The sequence below is a fragment of the Mus musculus genome, chromosome 14 (genome assembly GCF_000001635.26).
Source record: "Mus musculus strain C57BL/6J chromosome 14, GRCm38.p6 C57BL/6J".
In the NCBI taxonomy this organism is placed as follows: Eukaryota; Metazoa; Chordata; class Mammalia; order Rodentia; family Muridae; genus Mus; species Mus musculus.
The window spans coordinates 69,177,171-69,189,715 of NC_000080.6; the positions used below are offsets into that span (position 1 = coordinate 69,177,171).

Consider the following 12,545-nt stretch of genomic DNA (forward strand, 5'->3'; position numbering starts at 1 on the left):
TATGAATCAGCTCAGTGATTGGCACTTTGCTGGAAGAGGAGGTTTAAAGTGCTCCTTGGCCCTCCCTTTCAGAAGGCTGATAGAGAGTTAGGAGGTAGTTGTGTCAATTGCTCTGGAGTTTAATTCCTAGCACGCTCTGTGACCTTCGGTGAGTCTTCTAACCTCTCTGAGTTTGGTCTCTCCATCTGTAAGACTTAAGGAGCTAGAACTCTGACCATTAATCTAACTCCGGGTGGCTATCTGTTGCCTAGACATGCCCTCTAATTTTTAAAACTAGAGACATATAGATGCTATGTCCAGAATGCTACAGAAAACATCTAGACGCTGTTTAAAGGACACTTGGAAGGTGAACAGAATCTGTCAACAATTCACTGTGATCAAGCCTGGGGTGCTAGTTCCCCTCCCTGCAGCTCGGATCCCACCCTCTCCCCCACACGCCTCAGAAGCCGTTCAGCTGCAGAGGGGGAGATTTTAGGATTTCTATTATGGATCTGGTCCTGTGGATGCTTCTTTAAGCTGTGCTTTAATTGTGTCTGGTTCTGAAGGATACTGGGGGTCATCTCTGCATGGATTCTTTAGTGACTGGCCTCCCTTATTCCCCATGCTGTGTGGGGATTCCTCCAGGCTGTTGGATGTAACTTGGGCTAGTTGGTTTGCTGCTTGGAATTCACTAGGTCCGTGTGTGTACTTTAATGCATGTGTTAGCTGGCAGTATAGGCTATTTCTTCCTGGGGACCATAACACTGCTTTAATGGTGCCATTTCTCAGGGTATTGCTGTATTCTCCATCTGAGATTTGTCTTCTTCTTGCTACTGTGACTTGGTAGGCAGTGATTTGCTGGTGGATTTCTATTTATTTGTGAGCAGTGTGTGTGTCTGTGTATGTGTGTGTGTATGTGTATGTGTGTGTGTGTGTCTGTATGTGTGTGTGTCTGTATGTGTGTGTATCTGTATGTGTGTGTGTGTCTGTATGTGTGTATATGCATGTGTGTGCGTGTACATGTATGTGAGTGCTTGTGTGTATATGTGTGTGCATGTATGTATGTGTGTGTGCATGTATGTATATGTATGTATGTGTGTGTATTAGTAGGGATTGGACTCAGGGCCCCACACATGCCAGGCAAGTGCTCTATGGCTGATATACAACCCCAGTGCTGATTTCTATTGATGTAGTGAATACCCACCCACCACTGCCCCCACCCTTGTAACTACTTGGTCATTTTACCAAGGATTCACTTTCTCCATCCAATGCAGACAAGCTGCCCCCTCTATCCACACACTCAACCAACTTTAGGTATTTTTTTAAATACCTGAAAAAGCTCCAAGAGTTTCAATCAGCAAAAGTTGCCTTCCCTTTAATACTGTGCTGAGTCCCTGCATATGAAGTGTTAGATAAATGTTGCAGTGAGTACCCTCAATCACCTAGAGACACTAGCAGACACAGGATTTTGTGTGTGCGTGCGTGCGTGCGTGCGTGCGTGTGTGTGTGTGTGTGTGTGGTGTAGAGGTGTTTGTGCAAACATTGTGCTATTTTAACAAAAGTTTTGACATTCATGGATTTTGCCATCTAAGTGTGTGTGTGGGGGGGGTAGCCCTGGAAACAAAGACCCTGAGGAATGACTAATCGCATCCAACAGAAGATGTATGCAAGGTCCCCATAGGTGACAATCACACTGTGAATTGGTCACAACTGCAGCTATGCCCTTGACCCTCCGTTCTTAGTCCTGGACTGCTTCCAGTGGTTACCAACCACATAATAATCAAATAACTTTGTTTTCTTTATGTCACTAGTAAAATCTACAGAAGATGGATCCAAGGAGATAAATAGGGTCTAGGAGTCAACTCAGTGGGAGAAGAGTGAAGTCCTGTGTTGACAACCCCCAGTACTTCATTCAGGAAAATTAAAGCTAAGAATTAAAACAGGATCATTTAATGTTAAAGGGCCAAGGCTGGGGATGGGGCTTGGTTGACTTGAGTGCATCAGAGTTCAAGGTTGCATACTAATCCCTGAATATGCGGTCAACTTGGAACACAAGACAGCCTGTTTTCTTTTGAGTTTTTTAGGACATCGTTTTGTTTTTCTTAGCACAGAGGGACTGGAGAGGCAGTAAAGGGCATTTGCTGCCTTTTCAGAGGACCCTAGTTCAGTTCCCAGCCACATCTTTTTAAACTAGAGTTTAGGTGATCCAATGCTTTTTTTTTATTGGCTATTTTCTTTATTTACATTTCCAATGTTATCCCCTTTCCCAGTCCCCCTGCCCCGGAAACCCCCTATCGCATCCCCCCTCCCCTGACCCAATGTCTTTTTATGATTTCTGAAGGCCGGTGGCATGCAGGCCAAACACTAGAACACCTAAGATTAAAAAGCACAGAGAGGGTGGGGTGGCATCGAGCAGGAGAAGGTACTGAGGCACCTCTGGGTGCCAGGGCAAGCTACGGTTGAATCTGTTGTTATTGTTAGCTCTTGCTCTGTTCATGTTCTTGTTTGTGTATATTTCCATGTATTCTAAGCCTCGGGGGTGCAGGTCCTACATTCAGTGAGCAGCTCTTGAGAGTGATAAGTTTCAGGCCAGGGCATCCTCCTCTTTCTCCTGATGCTGGGGGGGGGGGGGGTGAGGGAGGGCGCTCTGCCTTCCACTAGATCCTATTTGGGTGCCTCTAGCAATGACCATGACCAACCCCCAGCCTCAACCTGAGGGAATGAAAGGCAGGATCTGCTTGATGCTGTCCAGATTCCAGGGTAAGAGAGACAAGATCTGCCCAGCAGCTGACAGGAGCCTCTGAATGCTCCCTGGGTCTCAGGGGCTGGTCTTTGAAGCGGATCTCAGTCCAGCCTGCCTCCTCCCTACCATACCTAGGTGACTTCTCCTTTCACCAGCTCAGCTTAATTGCCTGGAACCCGCCTTCCTGGAAATGGAATCCTAAGTAAGGCCTTTAGTGGGCCAAACTTTTCATCATAGCTCCTGTTTGTTGTCCTTCTCTGTCCCTCACGCCTCATCTTCGCAGTCCCCGGGGACGCCTGTCTCAATGTCCAGACTGCTCTTAGAGCCCTGAAGACAGCCTCAGAAAGCACTCGCCCTTCCTGTCTGTCATTTCTAAACAAAGCAGGTCTGGCCTGGGCATTGTATTTCCACCCTCAGCCTGTGCAGGAGCTGGGACCCTGGGTGGTATTCGGTGAGGGAATTGTTGCTGGTTAGGTTTCTTCCACATTCCCCAGGCTTTGACTTGGGGGGTTGGAATCTTACAGAAAAGTCACATTTGGGGGGCTGGGGAGATGGCTCAGCAGTTAAGAGCACTGGCTGCTCTTCTAGAGGTCCTGAGTTCAATTCCCAGCACCCACGTGGTGGCTCACAACCATCTGTAATGGAATCTAATGCCCTCTTCTGGTGTGTCTGAAGAGAGCAACAGTGTACTCATATACATAAAAAAAAAAAAGAGTAGCATTGTCCTCTGGCTGCACACACTTGCATGCTCCTAACCACATGTATAAGAACACACACTAGCACGAATGCACTCACAGATCCTCTGTGATCTCTGCTGAGTTTAACACACTTTCCCCTGCACCGAGAAAGGGATACACTTCACTCTAGCTGAAGCAAACCCATCATTTAATTCACTGGTGAGACACAGTTCCTAACTGCTTACAGAAGGGACACCCTTGGCAGAGGGTCTGGCTAGCACCCACTGTTTCTCTCCTTATTCTTTCTTCAGTCACTGAACCCCAAGCTTTAGTCTCGCACACCTCCCTCTCAGCTGAAGACGGTGTTTCTTCCAGCCTTCTGTCCTGTTGGCAGCAGTCAAGCAACACTGTTCTGACTTAAAAGATGTGTGCAGAAAATAACAGGTGTGCCTTCCAGGGTTGCCCTCAGCAGAAGGGATCTTCAGTCCTCTTCCTGTGGCTGGCTGGAATACTGAGGAAATAGTGGGGGGAGCTGCAGTGATCTTAGATGCTGAAAGATCAATCTGGTGGGAGATGCCTAATGCCTAACACAGGAAGTAAGTGGGTAAAAAGTGAAACTATAAGCTTTTATCCATTTACTCCTCAACTGCGAGCAACAGTAGCTTTCTTCATCTTAAAGCCACAGCTATTGTGGCCGTTGTAATAGTAACCAAACAAGGTTCTTAGCCAACAAAGAACATAGGCAGGTAATTCGAAAAGCAACAAAAGGACAAAAGATGCTTACAAAACAATCAAGTCCAAGTAGACCAAGTGATACCTGCAAAGAGAAAGGGCATGGAACAAGGCCCCTGGACTGGGGAGTAGAGTTTGGCTGAGTGGAAGAAAAAAAAAAACAGGATATCTACACAGAAGAACGCAGAGAGGCAAGACAGAGCACAAACCGCATGGAAACCAAGGGCTTAAGATGGAAGACACAAGCTCACCAAATAGACTCAAGCCCAAGGAGATTAAAAATGTATCCTGAATGAATGAGGGGAAGCCGGAGTTGAGGCTTCTCTACATTCGCTGCTTTCCATGAAATCCCGACGCTTTCCACAATCATCGAAGGATTCTGGGTTTGAGGGTAATGCCCAAGCAAATGCAGCCATTTTGCCAAGGGTTCCCACCTGGTGCCCCTCTCTCTGACTCGACATGGCGCTTCATTACAGCCTCACAGGGGAAGTCCGATAAATAAGGAATTTCCCGACTCTTTAAAATGTCTGACATATACAAAACATCACAGTTGCCCATGAGACTCGGGTCCGCGTTCAGAGGCAGTCTGTGTTGAGAATCAATCTCACAAACCTCTGTGGAAGTTTCACATATGAAGTCAACATGCTTTGAACGCGAGGCAATTGTTATTGCTTGCAGAACTTCAAGTGACCACCAGGGGACGCCATTGCTTCCATTTTTCTCCTGCGGGCGGAGGTCTGCTCCACAATCCTTGAACCTCTTTGCCAAAGCCTCCAGGTTTGGCTGTTAGCAGTGTTCCTTGTTTCTTCTCAGTCAGGTGAAGTCCACCCATTTCCTGATGGCTAAGTGTGACCAGAAGACAGAACCCCAGAGGCACAAAAGTTCCTAGGAAAACACTAAGTGCTAAACAGGGCTGAGCACCCACTGATGTCAGACTTAATTGTCATGCAAGGCAAAGCATCCTTGATGAGGTGAAGAAAGTAGGGAGGCTGAGACTTTACCTAAGGCCACCCTTACAAATGTGTCAGGCTAGACTATAAACCCACTAACCTTGTTTGCAGGTCTTCTGTTCAGGGCAAAGAGTACACAGTTATTCTAAGATGTAACTGTTTCTGGTTCTTCTTTGTGTCTGCTGTGGGGATCCTTGTTTTGAGACAGTGGTCCATGCTGCTCTTGAACTCTTGAACCTCCTCCTGTCTCAGCCTCTTGAATGCTGAGATGGCAGGCAGGCTCCACCAAACCCAGCAAAATGATACTATTTTGAAAAGGACTCTGAACAGAACACACTGTTCGGACCAGGCTGGCCTCAAACTCAGAGATCAGCCTGCCCTGCCTCCAAGGATTAGAGGCAGGTGTGTATCAGCACAACTCGGCTATACCCTTCTATTTTTCTCTTGTCCAGACTCAAACTCACTTCAAGGGAGGACCGTCTTCCTGTGAGGTCCTTCCTGTTTGAACTGTTCTGGACTCAGAAGTGCCTCTCTTTCCCGGAGTTTAGGATGCCTTGGAGAGTGGATATCATTGAGTGTTGAGTTTGGCTTAGCTCTTTCACCAAGAAGCAGGTGAATTGTTGGGTCTCTTGGTTGCAGTTTCAAAATGCCTTACACTGAATGGTGTAAAAAGAAGTTCACTAAGCTTACATTTTTAAAAGTTAAAAATCCAAGATCGGGTATCTCTCTTTGCTCTAGCAAGCGCTCTCTCAGGCCCTGCCCCAGGCTGCATCATGAGATTGATGGGCACATGGTAGGAGCCTATGGTGAGGCAGAAGCCAGCCTTGAATGTGTGTGTGTGTGCAGGTGAGGGTGAGGGTGTGTGTGTGTGTGTGTGTGTGTGTGTGTGTGTGTGTGTGTGTATGTGTGTATGGTGTGAGTGTGTGTGTATGAGTATGTGTATGGTGTGAGTATGTGTGAATGTGTGTGTGTGTGTGTGTGTGTGTGTGTGTGTCAGTTGTTCTTTCACAGCCTTCTCCCAGGAGCAAACTCCATGAGACCAGTGTTCCCTGTTTTGAGTCCCAGGGACCTGCCACCTCTCAACAACCTACCAACCTCTCCCTGCCACTGCCACGCTGGACACCAGCCTTCCCACACGTAGGAGAACATTTTAAACCACACCCACAAGGCACCAGTGGAGAACATAGGTTCCCTCCCTCTCAAACAGGATGACCTGACTTCAATCTTAGGTTTGAAGAGTTCTCTCTGATCTCCACACACATGCCACGGTATGTGTGCAACCTCTCTGTCTTTCTCTCTGTCTGTCTCTCTGTACCCTCTATCTGTCTCTCTGTCCCTCTGTCTGTCTCTCTCTGTTACACACACACACACACACTCATAGACACTTAAAAATATTAAATTCTGTCAAGAATACTTTAGCTGAGATAGCAACATTTTACTTCTTTGTGTGTGTGTGTGTGTGTGTGTGTGTGTGTGTGTGTGTGTGCCTGTCTGTCTGTCTGTCCTCTGAGGCCAGATCCCTTGCAGCTGGAGTTTCAGGCAGTTAGGAGCTGCACATTGTTGCCTGGGAACTGAACTCAGGTCCTCTGGAAGAAAGGCAAGCATTCTTAACCACTGCACCATCTATCCAGCCCAAAAGTTTACTTATCTCTCCCTTAGAAAAGTAAAAAGGAATTAAATAATAGCAACAATCTTTGCCTTTTCTGTCCTACTTGCTACCCCTCCTCTTTTCCCTCCCTCCCTTTGGAGAGCATTTAAGGTAGGTGTGATGGTTCTTGCCTGTAACCCAGCACTCTGGAAGCAGAGACAAGGATCAGTCACAGTCAGCTACAGAGCAAATTCAAAGACAAGCTGGGTTTATGCGATACTGTCTCAAAAACAAAACAAAACAAAACAAAACAAAACAAAACAAAACAAAATGAAAACTCAGCAAAGAGAAAAACAAAAACTAAAAACAAACAACAAAACAAAAGAGTGTTTTAAAAGAAAGAAAGAAAACTAGCCTGTGCACTGGTGGCCAAAGTTCTGACTTTGTCACTGGTATGCGATTTCAGGAAAGTCTCTTGAGACCTCAGTTTCCCTACTTCCAATATGATGCCTTAAGGCTCATATCTAAGTCTTTCTCTGTCTCTGTCTCTCTCTGTCTCTCTCTCTGTCTCTCTCTCTGTCTCTCTCTCTGTCTCTCTCTCTCTCGTGTGTGTGTGTGTGTGTGTGTGTGTGTGTGTGTGTGTGTGTGTGTAAGTGGGACTATGGCACACTTCCTGTTTATACCCTGCCTCTCAGCTTGCTCTCTGACTCAATCCTCTCTCCAGCTTCCCATGGGGAAACGGGCCCTGGATAAACACATGACCAGAATGCAAGGTGTCCTCTGTCCTAAGACATTACAGGACCTGGACACTGCTACAGGGTGGTCCTGAGGATCTGCCCTTCTATCCAACCCCAACATGGGTGGCCACTTCCCTTCCAAGCTGTCCAAACACCAGCCCAGCCCAGCCCAGCCGGTCTCACCATCATCACTGGGAATGTCAGGCCTCCACTCAGTCACAATACCGGCTCATGGCTGGCAGTTTCCACACCTGTCTTATGAACCAAGGCTGTGTTATTCAAAATAGAATCTGGGGAGATATCTATTGGATGACTCAGTACTAAGATGAAATAGTTTTATTTTGGGACAGCCCCACAGATTCCGTAGGTCTGGTCTAGTTCAAAGCAGATAGAACTTTCTGCTGAACCAAGCAGTGTCGTGTCATCGTCCCATTTCCCGGTGCCATCTCTAAGAACCCCCTCTGCCACCTTCTTAGTTGGCCACCTGCCCTCTGATGATCATTACCATCACTGTAGGGTAAGCAAGGCTCTCACAACCTCCTCAGCGTCATTGGAGATTCTCAGAACAAGACAGTGGCAGAGGGGTGGTATCGAATTGCCAGGGCTAGCCAGAGCAGGGAGAAGGTCAGAGGCCCCTCCTCTAGACAAACATCCCCAATGTGTCTCCCAGGTGAGGGTCTCTGCTAAGCTGTTCAACAGATCATGTCCGGCCACCCAGTCAGAGGATAGGGACACTTCTGCAGACACAGGCCCAGCAGCTGTGGAGGGGGAGAAAGGGTGGTTGGTCACCGGGGCACTATTGTATTAATAGCAAAATACTACTGAGCTCCCACTGCTAAATGAATCTCCGTGGCTATTCTTGGGTGCTAAGTGTGAACAAGATGAGGCGAATCATAAGGCTACCCACCAAGGTTCTCCAAAGCCTGATCCCCAGGGCCATACAGAGAGGCCCAGGGGAAAGCTGGTGGGAACAGTCCCAGTACCCGATGCTCGGAGGTTCACAGAGCCTTGGGATAGAGGGAGAGGAGCCTTGGAGCAGGTGTGGGATAGGAAGCCTGGCTGCTTTCTGGGTGAAGCTAGAGCTTCAGGCATGAGGGACATGTGGAGTTTCAAGACATGTCTGGAGATCTGGGGTTACTATAGCCACCACCCCAATCACATCACACCCTCGCTCCCTCACAGACCTGCTCAGGGATCTCACCTCACTACTCCTTATAGACAGAGTCCCCCCTGCAGGCTGTTCAGGGATCTTAGCACCCACCCCTTAGAGGTGCGGGTGCCCTGCTGCAGCACCAGGTACTGCTTGGGACCTTGCAAGATGTGAAGACTTGTAATGCCCACCTAGGCTGGCTGAGGAGAAATCTACAGTCTGACAGGGTCCAGGATCCTGAGACCGGCAGCGTGCTGTAAAGGGCCAGGGTGGTATCTCTGTCCTCTCAAGATACCATGGTTTAGATGCCCCCTTAAGTCCTCATGTTGAAAGGTCATTGCCGTGGTAACGATAGGAATAATTGGGAATCTTAGAAGATTTTGAAGGTTCTAGAAGCCCCTCAGGGATGGGCTAATATGATTGGTGGGAAAATGGGTTCCTGATTGGATAAGCTTGGCTGCAGCTTCTATCCCTCCCTCTTTCCCTCCTTACATCTCTATTGTACTGTCTGCCTTGTTATGAATAAGCAAGAAGTCAGAGCAGGTGCAGCGCCTTAATCTTGGGGTCTTGGGCTTTGCCTGCTGATGTAATAGAATATACACAAGAACGTAGTAGACACAGACCCCAAAACTTAGTATTCCAGGTCAACCCCCTCCCCCAAAGAGCAAAGGGACAAGTCTCAACGCCATATTGCTGAGCACCCAAGAAACCAGAGAACATGTTCTCTGCCCCATCCCAGGCTGTGAAAGTCAAGGGCCTGACACTGTGCCTGGAGTTTTGTTTTGATGCTGAGGAAGATGGGGCAGCGGAGGGGGGGGTGTCTCTGCTGACAGAAACATCGCAGCACATCCTCTCTCAGTGGGGACTGGGGACTAGAACAAAGGTCTGAAGTAGGGATACAAAAAGAGAAAAGAAGACAGCACGGTGAAACTCTTATGAAGAACAGAGAAGGAGGAGAAAAGAAGTGGCTGAGTGCGGAGGGTGGGGGCGGGGCATCTCTCAGGCAGCAGTGGCAGCCTGGATCCTCTTTGGTACAGATAGCAAGTGCTTCCTGTGACTCGTCCTCTCTCCCGGGACCCCCACTCCCTTCTTTGTCTTATCTAGTCTCTGGACTGGCAAAGGATCTCCACAGAAAACACCCCACCATGATGTATGCACAGGAGACCAAATCTAGAAAGTCCTCTTGAGAGGTATTGTAACAGGGAGGGAGGCAGACACCGAGAAAGTGATGTCATCAGCCGTGATGGCGCGTGGCACTCAGCATGCGTGTGTGGAGGTCAGAGGGCAATTCTGTGGAGGCAATTCTTCCCTTCCACTTTTATGTAGATTCCAAGGACCCAACCTAGGTCAGCAGGCTTGGGCAACAAATACCTTTATCTACTTAGCCATCTTACTAAAGAGAATTTTTTGTTTTATAATAGTTTAACATCTTAGAGCTCTCCAGTGGAGGAATGCACCCCCACCCCCACCCCCACCCCCCGGGCTGGCCAATTCCTATTAGCTAGAATCTTGTCCATGACTATGCCTGGCAGTGCGAACACTCTTGACCACTTAGCCATCTCTCCTACCCTAGATTTATAATTTTTAAGAACCACACATGAATGCAAACAAATAGATCCTGTTAGCCTCCCCTCCTTCCCTTCTCTCAGCCTGCCTCCACCTCACTGAGCAGACACCACTGTCCTACTGAATACATATATGTGCATGTCTGCGTGCAAATGATACGGACCACTTGTGGTCACCCTTTTACACGCGCAGTTGATTCTACAGCTCAGTTTGCAACTGGAACCAGTCTGTGACCAAAACCAGGTTCCCAAGTCAGTACATTGTATATTTATGAGTTTCCAGGGCAGAAGCCAAACTAGCTGGGTTGAAGGATATGTCCATTTTTAATGTAAACAGATACCGACCAAATATGTAAATCGGCCTATTTTCCGCCCACAGCAGTTACTCACTGTTTGGATGGCACCTTAAGAAAATCTTTCCCAATCTGATGCATAGAAATGACTATCCAAGGTTCTCTGCCCCAGTGTGGGGGAATGCCAGGGCCAGGAAGCAGGAGTGGTAAGTTGAGGAGCAGGGGGAAAGGGGGAGGAGGGATAGGGAATTTTCGGAGGGGAAACTAGAAAAGGGATAATATTTGAAATGTTAAGTAAAGAAAGTATCTAATAAAAAATAAATACATTTAAAAAAAGGAGTATCTCAATGTGGCTTTGATTTGCATTTCTTCTCTTTTTAAAAAATGCTATTTACTTTTAAAAATATGTGTGTGTTTGCATATCTGTGCCTGCAGAGGTCAGAGGTCAGGCATCAGATGCCCTGAGGCTGGTACTTCAGGCAGTTGTAATGCTTGATCCTGGGAATTGAGCTCTAGTTCCACTGAGCTATCCCTCAAGCCCCTTGATTTGCATTTCTTTCACGAGCCTGATTTTTTTTTAAAAAGAAATTCTCCTGTGTGCCTGTTTGCATCTACATCTTTGAGCCCTCTGGGATTTATTTTGAGACTAGGACTGTCTCATCAATGAAGACCTGTGCCCGGCCAAAATCAACATCATTAACAGTCAAGTGCAAACTCAAAAAACTAAAGCCAAACTGAAATAGCACTGTACCAATGTTAGTGGCTGAAATAAAGAGAATGGCCAGGGCTAATAAGGTTTCAGATATCTGACACTCGTTGCCTGTGGAAACAGCAGTACAGTCACACAGAAGAGCGGCTAGGCCTGTCACTCTGCATCTCTTGTCTCAGCTATCTTTTTTTTTTAATTCCTGACCATTGTGACCAAATATCCAACAGAATTAATTTAGGGAAGGAAGGGTTTACCTTGGCCGGTGGTTTGAGGGTATAGTCTGCCATCTTGAGAGGAGCACAGGACTGTATAGTCACGTCTCAGTCAGTCGTATAGTCACGTCTCAGTCAGTCGTTTCAGTCAGCCAAGAAACATGGGGATACACCAGTACTCAGTTTGCTTTCTCCCCCTTGAAATGAAACTACCCATTTAAGGCAGATGCCTGCCCCCGCCTGCCCCAGTGAACCTTCTCTGGAAACACTCACAGGCACACCCACAGGTAAGCCTCACTAATCCTCTGACCAAGTTAGTTATCCAAAGGAACTACCCATCACCCGTGGTCTGGCATAGCCACTGCACCACTGGGTAGAGAAAGGAGACTTGCATTAAATCTGTTATTCCCACCAAGAACCAGCCACAGACTGGTTAAGTAAAATGATGTTTGCTTTAGTTTATGAGTCTAGAGCTTCAAGTCCAAAATTAGGGGGCCTAATGGGGGGTGCAGTGCAACATGAGAGGAGCACAGGCTGGTGGGAAAATCCATACACCAGGGCCAGGAGAGGGGGGAAAATTGGGGCGCTACAATCTCTATGTCCTCAACAATTTGAGGACCTCTCATTAGGCTTCAGCCCTTATAGGTCCAAAACTTCTCCAAACTACCTCAGCAGGGAACGGCATTTATGTGTGGGCCTTGGAGGAAGACTCCCCACACACACTATATGCATACATACATACATACATACATACATACATACATACTACAATGAGGGACATTGGAGTTGCTATTTTTGCAATTCCCAATGAACCTGTAACTATATCAAAAATGTATATTTAAATTTTAAAGGAAAATAAGTCCAGGTAACATGCAGAAGAGAGCTTTTCTGAAGGCCTTCCGGTTATCCATCCCAGTTTCCCTCCGAAGTTGCTGTATTCTCAAGGGCCTGCCCCCCTTTCTTTCTCCCCAGAAATACAAGGTTCCCTGCAGAGCAGATTCCAGTTGAGTCCTGGTGCCTTAGACCACAACAGACTCTAATTGCATCCATTAATTAAAAAAAAAAAATCAGCGTAGGCTTTCCTCGGTTTCCACCAAATGTTGTATTCTAGCACATTCCTTTGATCAGATAGATCGTATTTAGCAATCCAAAGCATTGTTCTGAACCATGTGATATTTAAGTGACAGACATGGGGAGCCTGGGCTAGAGT

General features: G+C 47.2%; 1 long non-coding RNA gene across 1 annotated transcript; it reads right to left on the reverse strand.

Moving 5' to 3' along the window:
* Positions 1-7,727: 7,727 nt before the first annotated feature.
* On the reverse strand, positions 7,728-8,894 carry Gm31632. The gene is made up of 2 exons (XR_383539.1): positions 8,748-8,894; positions 7,728-8,164 (listed from the first exon to the last, which is right to left on the reverse strand). It is a non-coding gene; the product is annotated as a predicted gene, 31632 (long non-coding RNA).
* Positions 8,895-12,545: the final 3,651 nt, after the last annotated feature.